Below are 18097 nucleotides of genomic sequence, written 5' to 3'. Positions count from 1 at the left end.
GCTTCCCTGGAGGAGGCAATGGTAGCTAGCAGGCATGCAGCTACCTCCAAAGTAGGGCCAAAATTGGGAGGGTCTTAACGTGGAGGGGTGTTCAGCTGGTAGTGACAAGCAGTTCTGTATTTGGAGCTAGCCCAGAAGTTTTGCAAAACAAGATCAGCGAAGGGAAGTGAAGGTACCCAGGCAGCTACCTCCCTCAAAAACTGGCCAAAGCTGTCAGGTACCTACCCTGAAGCGATCTGAGTATGCATGGTTTACCTCCAAATGCATGGTTTACCAAAACTTAGCAGTGAACAAGAACTACAGTTTCAGCTTCATTTGAAAAAAATCAAAATTATCAGCAATATACTGGGGTGAGGAAGGTGGGGAAGAGTTATTTTTTAATCCATGATTTTACAAAGGCTTCTGCTGAACTCTATGCTTTGCAATTCATACGGAACAAATTATGTTCCAATACAAATTTGTGTAGCAAAACCAGGAATTTAGTACACAAATTGAGTTGGTATTTAATAAAATAAAATACTGTGACCTATAATATCTTTTTGGTTATTTGAATAAATTTGTTCTGCATTCTCTAAATCTTTTCTGATGTTGTATTTACTATATTACATCATTTTTAAAAAAGTAATAATGATTTTCAAAGCTGAGTTTATGTCAGTAGAGTAAAAACTACTTTTGGCAGGCTGTGCAAGGTAAATCTTAGTACAAATAATGTAACAAGGAAGAATACACACCAGCTAAATAATTGATGGTATGATTGTGAAACCTCTCGTGTTCCACAGGAGTAATCCTATAGTTTTAGAATGCTCTCTAGTAGAAGTAATAGAATTCAAGTAATCCTAAACTTTGTAATCTTGCCCTGAAGGATCATGTTTTCAGTATTACTTACTAGAAGCATGTACCGTGGGAAGATATTTGCGAAGTCTATGACAAGGTAACAGCTGAAGCTAAAAGGTCAACAAATTCCTCAGTTTAGTATGGATGATGCCTGCATTTGCAGACAGTGTAATTGTCTAGGAGTTTACAAAGGTTATGCAACTGTTCACTTTCAGGCTTGAAGGCTTGTATTTTTCTGAGCAGTTCCACATAAAAAAAAAATAAAAAAAAATAAAAATATCTTGCAGATTAATAGAGTCAGCTTTTGAGATGCGGAGGATTTTGAGTCCTGATTTTTATTGCAATGTATTTTTCATCTTTGCTTCTTATGGTAATCATTTTTTGCACTAACATCACCACAGAGATCACCGTGTAGGAAAAACTTTGTTCCTGAAAGTCTGTTATGCATTTACTTATTAATAAAAAAACATAGAGATCTTGAATGACCGTGTTCACAGTAATAAAAGTTCAGTTTGTAGCAGTGTGAAGTTCTGCAGTAAAATTATTTTACTGTGTGACTTTCTTGATGGAAATAATGAAACACTTTTTAAGTACGTTGTAAAATTTTTCATCGAGGTAATGGTTGGCCCTGATTTTTTGCACTGAGTTTCATTGCTAACCTATTCCCTCAGTGATGTTCAGTGGAGCTAGGTGAATGTTTCATTGCAAGTAATTAAAGTCAGCTGATATTGTCATCCCACCAATCTCATAATTCTGAGAGACACTGTTAGTGTTCTTGTCTGTATTTGCAACTTATGTCGTGTCTGTTCTTTAATTGTCTGAAAGCAGTTTTATTTCTAATCCCCACAGTGTAGAATTAACCCTTATCCAGACAGAATTTATTGTAAGAAGAAAGAAAGTCCTGAATTCTTTCTGAAGCTTTGATAATTTTAGTTGTCTGATGACTAGTTTGTTCTCTGTTCAGTAGAAGATAAATGTTATCTGAGTGCATACATATAAGACTTAAAATCCATACTGGATCTGAAGTGTTTTCTGATTACAAATTTGACATACACTTTAAAAAATATGTTTCAGTAATTTTCAGAAATTTTCATAAATTTACAAAATCTTCTGACCATTTCTGACTGCACTTTCATTAACTGTTACAAGTAATGAGGATGAGTTCTTGCTAACACAGCTTAGCTTAAATATAATTGATATGCAGTATGTTCTGTACAATCCATCCAATTGACATTGACAGATTAACCTGAAAAACACAGTACTTGGAAGCATAATTTTATGCAAAGTGACAATTTATTTAAATGTAATTACACAAATATTATTTGTATTGTTTGTACAGAGATTTAAAATTAAAATTATAAAATTGTGACTGCAAGTTAAAAGAAACTTGCTGAAAGAACTGGTTCCATTAAAGATCCATGCCACAATACTTTCTGGTCTTTATGTTCTCTTGGTTTGTTCATTAATTGCTCAGAATCTCATGGCAGAAATTTGCTCCATTCCACATCCAAGTGCTTAGTTCTGATCCCCACTGTACACAATATGAGCTTCTGCATAACATAGCATCTGTTTGCAGTTTGTTGTGCCAAAGCCTCTTAAAAATGCATATTTAAGAGTATCAATACCTGATGACCTCACTGGAACTTAAAAATGTGTATTACATCATGTAATTGATCTATGATGTAAGAAAGATAAACCACCTTAGTGTAAGTTGTCTTATCTTAAGAGAAAAGAAAACCAGACATTGTGCATAAACAAATAAAAATAAATATCTGTCTGTGCAAAGGTTACGATCACATTAAAATGTGCCACAGTGATTCTGTATGACAGGAGAATGTGAAAGAATCAGGAGATAAGAGAAGCAGTCAAAAGAATCTCATGTAAATATGTAAGTATTTAAGAACATTTCATGGTCCATAAAATGTCAAAAATGGTCTATGAGATGACCACAAACATCCAGGTCTTCACCTTTCATGCCAGTTCATTTATATTTCTAAAGAGAATCACCAGATTTAAAAAAAAAAAAAAAAGTGGAAATAAAAGAAGTATTGGACTGTCAACCCTCAAGCTATTTTTTGTTGGTTAGATATGAAAACAGTTGTGTTTTTTTTTAAATATTTTTTTGCCTTAAAAGCTACTTATTCCTCCATTTGGAAAACATTGATGTATGTTTTTTGGAATATCATTAGATGAAAATTACGAAAACAGAATTGAATCCAGAAGATAATTATGCTATCTAACTTGATTATGGCTGAGACCTGTGCTTGTTTTTGTCTCATTTCTGAAGTTTACAAGAAAATCACAGTACCTGAAGGATTTGCAGAAACACTTCCCGAAAGGTTGACTGCATTGGAAAGGCCAACAGAGGTTGTTTTACATGTTTTAGATACACAATTTATTTTTAATTATTCCTTTTTTTTTTTTTTTTTCCTCTATAGGGATGCCCTCTGATTCTTTATTAGTTTATTTGCTTTTATTGCTACTCATTCATTTCACATCTGGAGAAACAGAAGTGAAATTCAGTGGACAAACAGAATTTGTAGTTAATGAAACAAGTACAACCGTTATACGCCTTGTAATCGAGAGAACAGGGAAGCCTGCTAACGTCACAGCGATTGTGTCGGTAAGAAACCATGCCAGTTGTATCGTCACTGAATATTAATGTATTTTTGAAGCTTTGAATGTTGCTTATGCTTGTACCAAGACAACAAAAAGGAATGTGGTACTTCACTGGGACAGTGCTTCAATTTGAGGGAAGGAATTGTCCCGCTCTGCGCTGCACTGGTGCAGCCTCACCATGAGCACTGTGTACAGTTTTGGGTGATACAAAATACAAAGGACATGAACTATTAGAGAGCATTCAAAGGAGGGCAACAAAGATGGTGAAGGGTCTCGAGGGCAAGACGTACGAGGAGCAGCTGAGGTCCCTGGTTTTGTTGAGCCCAGAGCAGAGCAGGCCGAGGGCAGGCCTCATGGCGGCCTGCAGCTCCCTCACGAGGGGAGCGGAGGGGCAGGCGCTGAGCTCTGCTCTCTGGGGACAGCGACAGGACCCGAGGGGACGGCATGGGGCTGGGACAGGGGAGGGTCAGGCTGGGTGTTAGGGAAAGGTTCTGCACCCAGAGGTGGTCGGGCACTGGGACAGGCTCCCCAGGGACGTGGTCACGGCACTGAGCCTGATGAAGTTCAACGTGTGTAGACAATGCTCTCAGACACATGGTGTAGTTTTTGGGTGGTCCTGTGTGAAGCCAGGAGTTGGACTTGGTGATCCTCGTGGCCCCCTTCCAACTCAGGATATTCCGTGATTCTACGGTTTGGATAAGCCAAACCCATTTTCTGTAACTGAGCAAATTCCTTTTGTCAGTGTCAGTGGTGTCAAGAAAACGGTTTAAACATTTCCTGAAGGAGCCAGCTCAAGCTGCTCAGGAAAAAGTTTGATATCAATGCTAGCTGTGCATTCATAATGAAAATGCATCTACGTAATGACTTCTCCTTTTCAAGATTACTCTAGAACCTGCAGTTTAGGACCTCCTCCCATGGAGCCAGGCTGAGGCAGTTGGGGTTGTTCAGCCTGGAGAGAAGGCCCCGGGGAGACCTCACAGCGGCCTGCCAGTGCCTAAAGGGGGCTGCAGGAAAGCTGGCGAGGGACTCTGTGTCAGGGCGTGTAGGGACAGGACGAGGGGGAATGGCTTTAAACTGAAAGAGGGCAGGTTTAGGTTAAATGTTAGGAGGAAATCCTTCCCTCAGAGGGCGGTGAGGCCCAGGCCCAGGCTGCCCAGAGGAGCTGCGGCTGCCCCATCCCTGGCAGTGCCCAAGGCCAGGCTGGATGGGGCTGGGGGCAGCCTGGGCTGCTGGGACGGGTCCCTGCCCATGGCAGGGGAGTTGGTTTTAAGGTCCCTTCCAACCCAAACTATTCTGTTATTCCATGATTTTACGATTTTAATAGCTACTCCAGTTTTTGAGTCAGTTCTTTGAGAAGTCAGAGTTACTATTTTTACATCATTGATTTTATCTTTTAGCTGTTAATAACCATGATTTCAATTGTACTCCATTTAAATGATTAAACCCTTTAGAGTGTGTTAAACTATATGTGCATGGAGTAAGATGCTATTGGGTGTGAGTAAGGACAACACAGCAGTGTAGCAGAGATGTGCTGCTTATGATTCTTTTCAGTGGGTAGGCAAAATAAACTGTGTATCTACACTGTGATACAGTTTATTCTCCTGTATCTGAATATGAAAAATACATACCTTAAAAATCACAATGAATAGAAATTGATCTGTAGGGATTTCAGAGTTTATTAATGTCTAAGGAGGAAACCTTGAGAAAATGTGATTTTAGTTTGAAAGTAGTGTTATATGTTGCCATAACAAACAGAGTAACTTAGTTTCTGTATTAGACCTGATCTCTTTTAGAAAAATAAAAGTAAAAATCCATTTTCATAAAAGTCTTTTGGTAGGTCTAGTGTTGGCTCAGATACTTTAAAAATACAGTTACCAAAATGTCCAGTGAGAGGTTACAGACACAAAAATATCGACTATAATTTGTTTTCTCTTCACTGAAATTCTAATTTCATTATTCTCAAAAAAAGAATAGCTTTTTTCACAGTGGTCTGTTCAAACTATCAGTGCCTATAAGGGTGGTAGTTTAAGGTGTAGCAGCCATGGGGATGTTTTTGAAATGACTTACTGAATGCATTGGAGAATTTGAGAGTTCATCAGGTCACAGTCAAGAAAATCTTGCAAAAACAGGTAAGATGAAGAGGACTATGCCATTTAGTCTCAGCTTCAAACTGTAAAATTAGCCTACAGATTTTGCCAATCTTGACACCACTGGCTCTGTACTCTGTCCTATAAGCACCTTACTTAATATTTGATTTGGTGCAATTTTCTTTTGTTGAATGATGTGAAAGCAGAGCTTTACATTTTAAAATTCAGCTTGCCCAGCTTTGGCAATCTAAACATTAATTTAGGTTAAACTCCTAAGCTCCTTCTAGTTCCTAGAGTGAGAGAGGAAAGCAGAAGACAGTTGCATCTTAACGTAAGTTTAATTCAGGTGAGTTAATACATGGTGTGCAGCTCTGTGCTCAGAACAATCTTTTAATTAAAAACTGGTCCTATGGTACATTAAGCAAAAGACAACCAGTTTTAAGGAAGGACATCATAAGTGGTTCTGAATAAAGTGTTGTTATTTCTGGTTACTTAGCATGGATACAAGGGGCTATTATTTGTACTTTCTGTCTAGAAATAAATTGTATAACGGCAGGGTAAACAGTGGGAGGAATCATGTGCATAGAAAAGTGCATGAAATCCATATAATTAGTCCAGAATAATATTAAAGAAGATTGTAGGGGAAGAAGAAAATGTCATTCACTTGTGTATTTATTGTAGGTTTATGGAGAAGATACAGGAGACTTTTTTGACACATATGCAGCTGCATTTATACCTGATACAGAAACAAACCGAACAGTGTATATATCTGTCTGTGATGACGATCTTCCGGAGGCTGATGAGACATTCACATTTTACTTGACATTACCAGTAAGTCTAAGTTTTTCAATTTATCCGTTTGCCCAGAAAATGCTATGTAATCTGACAGAAATGAATGGTATTCTGTAGAACTCTGTGCAGTCATGCTTGTGGGTCTGAGTCTTAATAGGTAAGAACTAAAATTTGGAGACTAGCCAGGATGGTTCTTATTGCTCCTTTTAAGAAAGTTTTGTTGTTCCTGTGGGTGTCTATGTGACATTGCTGTGCAGTATAGACATAGTCTGAAACTTCAGCAAACGCTGCATTCAGTTGTTGGTATTTGAAGGTGTTGTGCTGGAGTGCCAAGGAATTAGACTGTGAAGGGTCAGCCTTTCCTGTTTTCCTACACACTGCACCTACAAGAAAGGGTGGAAGTAGCAAAAAAAGCAGGATGATTTCCAGTCCTGCAGAGGGTAAACAAGACTTCCCTTTGAACAACCAAACATTTTTAAAAAACATATTGATAAATCTGTGCATATGGTTCTATCTCACGTGAGTCATTCTATGAGGAGCCTGCATTCCTTTTTTTTTTTTTTCTTTCTTTTTTTTTTTTTTAAGGTAGCAGTTCATGACTAAGCTTGAAATCAGTTCTGTAAAGAAAAATTTTATGCTTTTAATACATTTTGGGAAATGTTGGCAGTGAATGTAGAAGTCTATATTTTTCCTTCTTCTTTTGACATGTAAATGTAGTAGCTCATTTTTACAACACTGTAAATAATAAGTTTCCTTTAGTTGATAACTCACTTCACATAATAGCTTCAAAGTTTCAGTTTTATACAAGTGTTAGGAAAAAAAAGAATAATTTTTGAGTTCTTGGCAGACCTACATGCTTCAAACCTAGTTCCCTATTCCTAGTAGATTGCCAAACTGTAAGTAATCATTCGAAAGGTTTGTTTCATTCACTTTGCTGTTGACCATATAGAATATACTTCCTAAATGAGGAAGAATTATTTTGGTGCATTCTGTTGCTTTAAATAATTTTTACTGTAATATTTAATAAAAAGATGTACAATTTTCAGAGAATAATATTTAAAACAGTAAAATCAAGATGCTTTTATTTTTGCCTATATTTACCATATTTAATATCTTATTTTTTGTTAATTTTAGAAACCGTCTGCAAAGATAAAGCTTGGCTCACCCAAGTCTGTCACTGTAACAGTCTTATCAAATGACAATGCCTTTGGAATAATTTCTTTTAACATGGTATGGCTTTTTATATGGTATATATGAAAATTTTATAAAGCATAAAGGTGAAATTTTCAAAGATGCTGGTTAGTTATTCAACTGAATCCCTCGAAAACTGATTCTGAGTTACATCTTTTAAACCGTCTCTAGAGGTAATTCATACATATGTATGTAATTCATGCATATATACAGCTTTAATACTACTGTATGCTTTTAGGTATTGAGAAATAGCCTGAGAGCCTCGCACTTGGATGGATATCAATGTTGCTCATCTTAAAGATAAAACTTACTTAAAGTTGTTCAGTATCACTGTCCCTCATCTATAAGTCAAGATCTAAATATAGTAGGGAAGAAACTGAGGAATAATACCCTAGGAAAGTTAAAGGTAAAAATGTGATTTGAAAATCTTGAGAATATATACATTTTACCATCAGTAGTGAGCCTTATTATACTTGACTGACAAGCTGAGGGAACATTGTCATAATATATGCATTTTATAACACCCTCTGGGATAAGATGCTGTTGTTACTCCAGCAGATGATATTTGCAATAATACAGAGGTTGTATTAGTAGAACGAGTAGCTATGCCTTATTGACAGCATTCTGACAATATAATTTTGTATAGGACTTCTCTGAAAAAACATAAGAACATAAGAAAATGTTAGAGCCACAGTACTAAGCCAAGCTGCTTCTGGGATTTGTGGATATCTTCAAAATCTGTTACCTACAATAGCCTAAAAAAGTGACCAGTGACCTAAATGATTGTCCTGAGTACATTTATAGCTAGCTATCTAATAAACGACTTCATGATGGTGAAAACCTATTTTTAATGGGTGTAGGAGCTCCTAAAAATACCAGTGATGATATGTCAGTGCTTTGTGTATGTTGACTATGTTCATTTACAGAAACAAACAAACAACAACAACAACAAAAACACACAAATTGCATTACGTGATACATTTTTATCTGAAATCTTTTAAGGTTTTCATTAGCTGAACTAATTGGTTGCTAGGAAATGTATGCCATCAGTGGACTGGTTTGCGGATTGGATTAACTTGTCTGTGGGAGTTTGATATTTCTATGGTAACAGTTTCTTCATTCTGCTGTGATATTTGATCTGTGTCTGATTGTCTGTTCCTTTTCTTCCTCATTAGTCTGCCTTAATCACAGTGAATGAGCCCAGGGGCAGAAATGAATTTGTGCCGCTCACTCTAATTAGAGAGAGGGGAACCTATGGGACGGTCGTCATAACTTTTGAGGTGAGTTTATCCAAAAGACTTCATACAGTAGTCTGTTGGATTAAACTGAGAGGCTGTAATCATAATTTATTGAAGTGTTTGCAAAAGGGGAAGAAGGACAAAATACCTACATCTACATTAGGTAGATCTGTTTCATAAAAGGGATTCATATTAACCGTCATATAGAAAATACTGTAATTATCTGACTGTTTAATTGACTGTTTAACGTTAAGAGGTACTAGAGAAAACCGAGTATATTCTGTCATTTAGAAAGGTACGTGAGGCAACATCAGTATGTATTACTAGAAAATAATGCATATTAAGTATGTAAGAAGTGTCTTATCTAAGTTTTTTTAATTTTTTTAAAAAATATTTATTTTACATACAAATATTCAAGTGAGTCTTTAATGATTATCCCAACTTTGAACTGTGAGTGCTCAGGATTTGGTGAATTTCTGTATCTATAATCATCTGTATCTTGATCTCTATCTTGAATCCCCTGCAAATGAAGCTTTTGAAATAATTAATCATGTTGAATACTTATCCTGTTATTTACATATGTGATTTGAATGTGATACAATTACTGACTTCATTGCTTTCTTTTTCTTATCTAGCTCAGACTCTATTATTTACTTTAAAATTATATATAAAATCTTTCATATAGATATTTCTGTACTAGTTGCCTGGTCCTATAGGGTAAGGCTTTAATCTAGACCTCAAAGCTTTAGTCTAGACCTGTCAAAACCAGAAAAGCTTTGCACTGGATTTTATTAATACTAAATATAGCATGAATAGTTAAAGTACTGAATATGATTCTCTGTGCAATTTTTTGCAAATATGTTTGTTTTAAGGTACAGTAAATCTTACTCTCTGGACAATTACTTAGGTCTGTCTCACATCATTATATATGTATGTTGAAAAATAATTTACAAAATGTTCTAAAACCAAAAAATCCCATATGACCTTTAAGAGGCTTTGTAGTATTTTGAGTTTGACTGTTAAATTTAGTATCTTTAATATCACAAGTTAAGATAGAAGGGACACAAAACCAGTAAGTACTATTACTTTGTCTTGGAATTTATTATGAAATACTATTGATTCAAACTGAATTTGCATGAATATCCTTTCTGTAATATGAAAGAGTCAGTTATGCATCAGAATATACTAAAGAGTCCCCATAGGCCTATATGGAAGTAGTTTTCTTCCTCTTATTCTGGAAATACGGGATTTCTTCAGAGTGGTTGTTCTGACTTACACTGTCTGCCAGAAAAGAGCAGATTTTCACAACTGAATGTTCATGTAAGTTGTAAGTTGGAGATGGCTGAACAGATAGTCATTTGTTATGCAAGTCACACTGCATATTGGTTATTGTACTTGCACTGGATTTGTATTCCTGCTTTATAGACTTCTCATCAGACAAATCAATTCTTTGCAGATAAAAGATGGTCCAAACCCAGCTGAAGAAGACCTAAGTCCAGCTAAGGGAAATATTACATTCACACCTGGGAGATCAAAGCTGATTTATAATTTAACAGTGCTTGATGATCAGGTAGGAACAAGCTGACTTCATCTTAGGCTTTGATACGTAGAAGGTTAACTGAAGTTCTGGAAAGACTTAGAGTAATAAGTTACAAAAAGGCTTGGCTTAAATAAGGTTAAAAGCAGTTCTATTTGATGAAGTGATGTTAAATTTTGGCTCTCTGGTCTATTATTTTTACTCTTTCCAAGCTCCCTCTTTAATTCTCATCAGTGAATAGTTTTAGTTTATGTGCATATCCTGGCTGAGCAGACATGTTATCTTTGTCACTAAAGAAAGAATATTACACATTGAAGATTCACAGGGAAAAGGCAGATTCAAAAATATTTTTTGTCGTTGTTTGTTTGTGTTTTTTTTTTTTCAAATATGTTTCAGGGTAGAAACATATTTGAAAAAATCCTAAAAATAGATGAGATTCCTGAAACAAACATGCAGTCTTGTGGAAAGCATGAATACTAGGTGATAATTAACATTTTTCTGTTTTCAGATTGGCCAATTGAAAAAAAAAAACAACACACACACAAAAAAACCAAACCAAAACAAAAAAAAAACACAACATAACTCATAGGTTGTGAGGCTTTCTTTTTATCTCAGAGTAAACAAAACATTCTTCTAATTTGCAACTTGTGATTTTCCTTTTTTCTTACCTGCACTTTTCTTTTGTGTTTTTCTTTTCCTTTATAATAAGCTTAAGAGGGAAAACTGAGACATCAAAATAAGTATATATGATACAAAACAACTTAGTAAGAAATTCATAAGAAAACAATAATGGTGAAAGGTGTGTGTCTCAGAAGCGAGCACAGAACTGTAAAGCAGCTTGTTTCCTTTTTACTCTTAGTTATAAAAAATGTCCTTCCACATTTCTACTGATACTCTAGTGTTAAGAGGCTGTGCCAACCTGGGGTGCTGAAGTGTAGAAACATCTCTTTCCAATTCAATGTAATATTTCAGTGACTTACACACAGAAATAAATTATTAGGGTCTTTTCTCTTGGGAGGATGTGATTTTATTTATTTTTATTCTGAGAAATGCTCTCAAACTTCTGTTTCTAAAAGTTTGATCTGTATTTGGTGTGTCTAGTCAACGTCTTTCCACTCTTTGAAAGTCTTTCACAAGTGTATGTGAAAGATGAATTTTGCACAAAAACCTTTATTGATGATGATGATGATAGAGTTCACAAGAATCCAGTAACACTACTGTCAGAACTTAATTTGAGCTTTTAGGATCTGAGTTAGGGAAACCAATGAAACAAGTATTTTTCTGAATTGTGCAGCCTTACAGAAGGTAGGGGACTGCAGTTCTGATTTCCACAGCTCTGCATTTATAGTACTTTTCCTGTGCAGGTTTCCTTTTTAAGTATAATTGCAACTTTAAGAGAAAATTAAAGAGGCAAGGCAGCACTGGAAATCATTTATACTATTATATTCGAAGTTTGACTCATGTATTTATTGGTCAATCATGATGTAATTGAAAGCTCCACAATGCCTTATTTATGTAGGATACTAAGATTTTATCTGCAACTAAAATGGCATGTACGTTCTGACTGTCAAATGCGTATTTTTGTACTGCAAGACAGTATATGAACTAGTGAACTAAAACAAGCGTAAGTTAACATCAATTTTAATAAGATAAAATAGGAAATAGTAGTGTAGGAGAGAGGTGACAGAGAGCTTGCAAATCTCACGCTGGAAAAAAAAACAAACAACCTGCATCAGTCAATAATATTATGCAAGTTTAAGTGCCACAAGTCAAACAAGGGACAAAATTGGCCTCAGCTACAAAGACAGCGGCGTGCATACCCTTTGTGCCCTGAAACAGGATCTAAGGGTGGCCAATTAACAAATGTGTAAAAAGAGAAGAAATATTGGACCACAAGGAATTCTGAACTTTTTTTGCTCAGTAAACAGAACTACATGGAAAGGATTCATCAGCCCTATAACAAAGCAATGCCATTAGTAACACATAAGCAATTTTGTTGTGGAATTTATCTCAGAAGCAAATAATACTGTTTTTTCTGAGAGTCCACAACAAGAATGAGATGTGAGGATCTTATGTAATATTTAAATATTTCCTTCTAATCTCTCTGTATTAATAAAATAATGATATTTTCCAGTTAAACAGACTTAGCCTATCAAGACTGGGGAATAAAATGTAATAATATAAAGTAAAAAATATTAAATTCTGCAATTCAAGGCTTATAAACCCTTCTTTTTTGTCTGCTGCATCAGTTATTAGAGACTAAAGAGCTAAAACTAAAGTGCAGTTCTAAACAAACCACATGTAGAAATGCCAAAGTCTAATTAATAGATAAGCATCAGCAAGCACATTCTCAGAGCTGTGACTGAAGCTGTGCTGGGAATGTGAGTCTGTCTGAAAGTAGGAACTGTTCTTTTTCCCGTTGAATAGGAACAAAAGGGCCAAGGTAGGTTGTGTTCATATGTTGTTCCTCTGTTCTTTCAGGCATGCATAGATGTAAAATGGTGTTAACATCAGCAAATAAAGATGTCAGACTAAATAACTGTCAGGAACACTTGTGTCCAAGCAGAGCAACTTCCACAAGTTGAGTTTGGATCTCCTCACACTCTCTAGTTGGAAAGATAGAGCTTCATCTGATTCTTGCCTAGTTTTTGTTTGCCCTTTTTTTTTTTTTGTCTTTTCCCACTTTTTCATATTTCCATAGCATAGAAGTATGTCTTAGAAAATGGAAACATTCAATTTTGAGAAGGGATTTTCAAAGTTGCAAGCGAGTTTCTTTTTGCCTGTTTATTTTAATGTGAAAAGGGTTGTAATGTTTATATTATTTCCCTTTATTGCTAAATATACATAACATATTTCTAAGTAAGTGTTCTGCATGTATTTGAAATGGGACTTACACCCTGTTGCTACTATTATTTTTCCAGATACCTGAAAATGATGAATTGTTTGTTGTTCATCTCAGGAGTGTGGAGGGAGGGGCTGAAATCAACACCACAAGGAATTCTGTTCAGATTAATATTAAGAAAAATGACAGCCCTGTGCGATTTGCTCAGAGCACTTACATGGTGCCTGAGGAAGTCGAAATGCTCACAATTCAAGTGATTCGTGGTAAGGATGACAGTGGAAAATTAATTGGACCTGATGAATGTGAAGTCTCCGTCAGTTACACCATCATAACTGGGAATTCAACAGCACATGCGCAGCTCAATTTAGACTTCCTAGATCTTCAGCCAAATACAACTATTGTCTTCACACCTCTAGTTCATGAAGTATATATGAAATTCAAGATCCTTGATGATGCCATACCAGAAATTGCTGAGACCTTCCAAATTATGCTCCTTAAGGACACGTTACAGGGAGATGCTGTTTTGGTTAATCCATCTGTTGTTCACGTCACCATCCAACCAAATGATAAACCCTATGGAGTGCTTTCAATCAACAGTATCCTGTTTACTCAAACTGTTATCATTGATGAAGACCAAATTTCAAGGTACTACCCTTAATCTAAAACCCTTAATCTAAAAGATGGATCAGTGAAGTTGTGATGCGGCCACACACCCATTCATACAAGTGGAAAATATATTTCAGGCTTCCTTTCCCAGTAAATCTTTGTCTATACTGTATTTAAAGTCAGTCTCTGGTTAAAAAATGGTGGTGAGTGTCTTCTGTGAAGTACTGAATACCCATAGACTTCCAAAAAAGTTAAATACATGTAATTTTACAGATAAATTAAAAACAAATCTCCACACAAATCTTTACAAGCAGAACTAATATCTATACAATATTGCCAGTTTTAGTAAAAATGTCCACTGCTAGCTAGTGATGGTGGTTCATCCCCAGAGAAAGAGGTAATGTATCAACCTATGATTTTATGAACAATTTCTAGTATGTAGAGCCCAGCACTTCAATATTCACTTTTTTTTTTTTCTTTCTTATACACAGATACAGGAAACGTGACATTTCCATAATCACAAATATTGATAAATTATATTTCAGTGCATAGGCAAATAGTTGAGTCACTTTATTTTAAATAAAATCATTATTTAAACACTCATGCCTGACAATTGTATTTTGATATAGTCCATAAAACAGTGTAGAAATTTAGTTGAGAAAAAGTTTTCTGAAATTTAACATCTTTCCTGAGAAAAAATATAAACATGCCAACTTTCCTCTTCTCAGTATCTTTCTTACTGTAAACAAAATAAATTTTAACTAATGTCTTTAGATATATTACTCATGTCTTTATGTATATTATCTCATGAATAAGCAACCTGAGAAAAGTCTACTTCTGTGGTATGATTTCACAAATTTTAAGTCCTGACTCAAATGTCAGTAGCAGCAGTTAATATCGATTCCACTGAAGTCAGTATAAATCTTCCAGGGAACAGATAGCTAAGTAAACCGATATTAATTATAATTGCATGTTACAGATTTTTATTTTCATTCAAAACCACAGGTTTGAAGGGATCACGATCGTAAGAAATGGTGGAACACATGGAAATGTTTCTGTGACCTGGGTCATAACTCGAAATAGCAGTGATCTGTCACCTGTGACTGCAGACCTTGTTCCAGAGACCGGGGAGATACATTTTGATCAAGGACAGATGCTGGTCACACTTTCACTGACCATTATTGATGATAACATACCAGAAGAAGCAGAGCCCTATCTTCTGAAGCTCTTAGCTCATACAATACAGGGAGGCGCAGAAGTCAGCGAACCATCTGAGGTAAGTTTGATTTCAGAACTTGTTTTGAGGAGGTGATAGATAATAATTAGGGAGTAGGATTAGGATTAGGATCCACCAGTTTTGGTGGATTGGCTAAATTGAAGTAGTTGTGCTTGAGTTTAAGTGAAGCAAGCTGATGTATTCTCAGTATAAAGAGCCACATCCAAAGTCTTTGGCTTAACATATTTTATAAGGCCAGACCTATTTAATGCAGTAGCATTTAGCTTAGAATATTCCCATCATAAATATCATTGCATAACTGCTATCTTGATTGGTTGCTTGCTAAGAGAAGGTTGAGCATTTATTTTCACTTGCTTATTTGCTGTAGGTACTGGAATGTTTTACACAGAGTAACAGCTTCAAGAGGATGGCTTAGTGATTAAGACTAACCTCTGAACTTTTAAATAAGGGGTAATTAGCATTACTGACAATTCTGTGACTCAGGTCCCTACTTTGCTTTTTGAACATATGATTGGAATGAATTTGGTGAATTAAATGATTTTTTCACAGTCTGAAATATATTCAAATTATTCACTTTGGCTGCTGAACCAAAAATCAGTTATTCAAAGCTCATTCTGACATAGATGAGGCATAGCAGGAAAGTTGCTGCTATCAGTGGTGTGCTGCTTGTGCACAAGCAACACTTTGGGGCTGTCAATCTGATTTCTTTCTTGAGTGCCAATTCACTAACGATAAAAATGTATGATGACAGTCAGGACATACTTTCATGAAAACGTGAAAACTGTGGTGTATATTAATTGTAGCATTGAGTAAGTGATGCTGTTTTCTGTTTTGCAGCTTTTGTTTTACATTCAGGACAGCGATGATGTTTATGGCGTAATAAAGTTTTATCCTTTGGAGAATCAGAAGATTGAAAGTAATCCAACAGGACGCTTTTTATCCTTGAGTTTTGTAAGGGAGAAAGGAACAGTTGGAAATGTGCAGTTAGTTTATACTGCACTGTATATTCCAGCTGGAGCTCTGGATCCTGAGAGAGCAAAAGATGGCATTCTAAATATGTCTAGAAACAGCATCCTCCTGTTTCCAGAAGGAAAAACACATCATACTTTGAGTATACCAATAAGAAAAGATGCATTTCTTCAAAATGGTGCTCATTTCCTCATACAGGTATCTCAGCTGTTTTTTTTTTGTTTTTGTTTTTTAGCTTATTTAATATGAGGAATATGATTCAATAATTGATCCTTCCCCTTGACTGTAATTTAAATGACCATTCCTGTAAAAAAAAAAAAAGTGCTTAGCTCTGAAGCAAAGATTTTCTTATTTAAAAAGACATCTTTCATAACTATGCTATAAAGTTTTCTATCCCTAATCATTAGTAATTAAACAAATTTTAAAACTAAAGAGGATTCAGGTACTAATCATGGAATTTATCAAAATGAGATCAGCGTTGTCTGTTGCTTGCCCCTTGAAGCATGTTTCTGCTTGGCCTCTGACTTGGAACGTGAAAAAAATAAGGTTCTTAAAATTAAATTACTGAAGCAGGAAAAATTTCAGAAATGACATGCAAGTAAATGTATCTTGGGCTTGATACAGGTCCTTCTCCAGCAGGTCATCCCCCAGCCTGTACTGATACTTGCGGTTGTTCCTTCCCAAATGCAGGACTCTACACTTGCTCTTGTTAAACCTCATCTGGTTTCTTCCTGCCCAACTCTCCAGCCTGACCAGGTCCCTTCCAACCCCTACAATTCTGTGATACTGTGATCTTTGCTCTTCCAGCTGAACTATTCTAAATTAAAAAGGGTCAAATATACATTATATATTATATGTATATTATATTGCATTTATATATAAATTTGTTAGGAGAACTTACTTTTTTTTTTTCCCTGTATAGTTTTCTTCACATTTTTCTTTCCTTTTTTTTTTCTATCTCAATTTGTAAAAGATAACTTTTATCATCGTTGAAGGTGTTGATGTTATATCCATGAATTTCAAATTTGCCAGGTTTTATATTTTCCTTATAGTCTACCAAAGACGTTGTAATCACTTCTAAGACCTTTGAAAGATTTCCTCCCTCCACATCCTTCTCCCTACATTCTCTTACAGGAGGAATAATGAGAACAAAAAGTTTTGCCAGAATTATATTGTTTATCTAATATGCAATTTTATTTATTTATTTATTTATGGCATTCACAGTTAGATTAGGAATTGCCTTCTGAAATACTAGAACACGTTAGTATGTTTTATGATTGCAAGAGGTTTGAGAGATCCACAAAATTCTTAAATGTCTAATTCCATGTATTCAATGTTTTTTTTTTGTTTTTTTTTTTTTTGTCCTTTGACTGTAGTCAAGACACACATCTGATAAATATTTCAGAATGTTCAGTCATTCCAAGCACTTTGCCTGGATTTTCAAACTGTAGATTCCAATCTGTTTTTTTTTTTTTCTGTACTTTCTCCATGAACTATAAATAAAATCTTTGTTTGAAGAAATTAAATCAGAGGAGCTTTCCAGCTCAAATAATTAATTTAGAAACTCATAGAGAAGGAAAACACCACTATTTATCACTGTGACAATCCTTCTGCATCGTGAATAAATGATAATCTCAGTGAACATGTTTAGAATGAGTTGTACTTAGGCAAAATAAAGAATTGACTCAGGAATCAGCAGAGAAGCAAATGAAACTGTAGGATGAATAAAGGTACAGGAGATAATGTTAATGTGAGATATATTCCTTAGTGACACCTTCAATTAAATAACGTGCTGTAATCAGAGATGCGGTTTTTGGTATAGCTAGGAAGATTAACTCTGAAAATTAAGCTCATAAACTAATTGTTATTGTTCAAATAACTATATATTTTTTTCTCTTTGTACTGGTTTCCTTTAAAAGGTACTAAAGGAAACATTGCAGAAAGAGTAAAATCTCTGTTCTTTATTGATTATTACTTTATTCCAAAGGTACCATACAGGATCCAAATACAGCATACACTTTAAATAGAGCAAATTGTTTTGGCTGTGTAGTATTTCAGAAAGTTTACTGAGCTAATAACCGCACAATGGTGCACTTTCATCCTGTTAATTGCAGAATCGGGGCCTGTGCTAGGAGAAAGCTCAGA

At 35.3% G+C, this 18097-nt stretch overlaps 1 pseudogene across 1 annotated transcript in view; it reads left to right on the top strand.

The window, feature by feature from the left end:
• Window positions 1-181: 181 nt before the first annotated feature.
• The window catches only part of LOC310888290 (adhesion G-protein coupled receptor V1-like), an 80238-nt pseudogene continuing 62322 nt past the window's right edge, over window positions 182-18097 (top strand). Inside the window, exons 1-9 of the transcript in view lie at window positions 182-217; window positions 3273-3457; window positions 6222-6371; window positions 7467-7562; window positions 8699-8803; window positions 10218-10331; window positions 13220-13785; window positions 14752-15022; window positions 15821-16150. The product of the transcript in view is annotated as an adhesion G-protein coupled receptor V1-like (transcript). The remainder of the gene's footprint in view (window positions 218-3272; window positions 3458-6221; window positions 6372-7466; window positions 7563-8698; window positions 8804-10217; window positions 10332-13219; window positions 13786-14751; window positions 15023-15820; window positions 16151-18097) is intronic.

Source organism: Anser anser (genome assembly GCF_964211835.1).
Source record: "Anser anser genome assembly, chromosome: 33".
Taxonomy (NCBI): Eukaryota; Metazoa; Chordata; class Aves; order Anseriformes; family Anatidae; genus Anser; species Anser anser.
The sequence above is the reverse complement of the archived record's forward strand: the minus strand, read 5'-3'. Positions and strand labels throughout refer to the sequence as shown.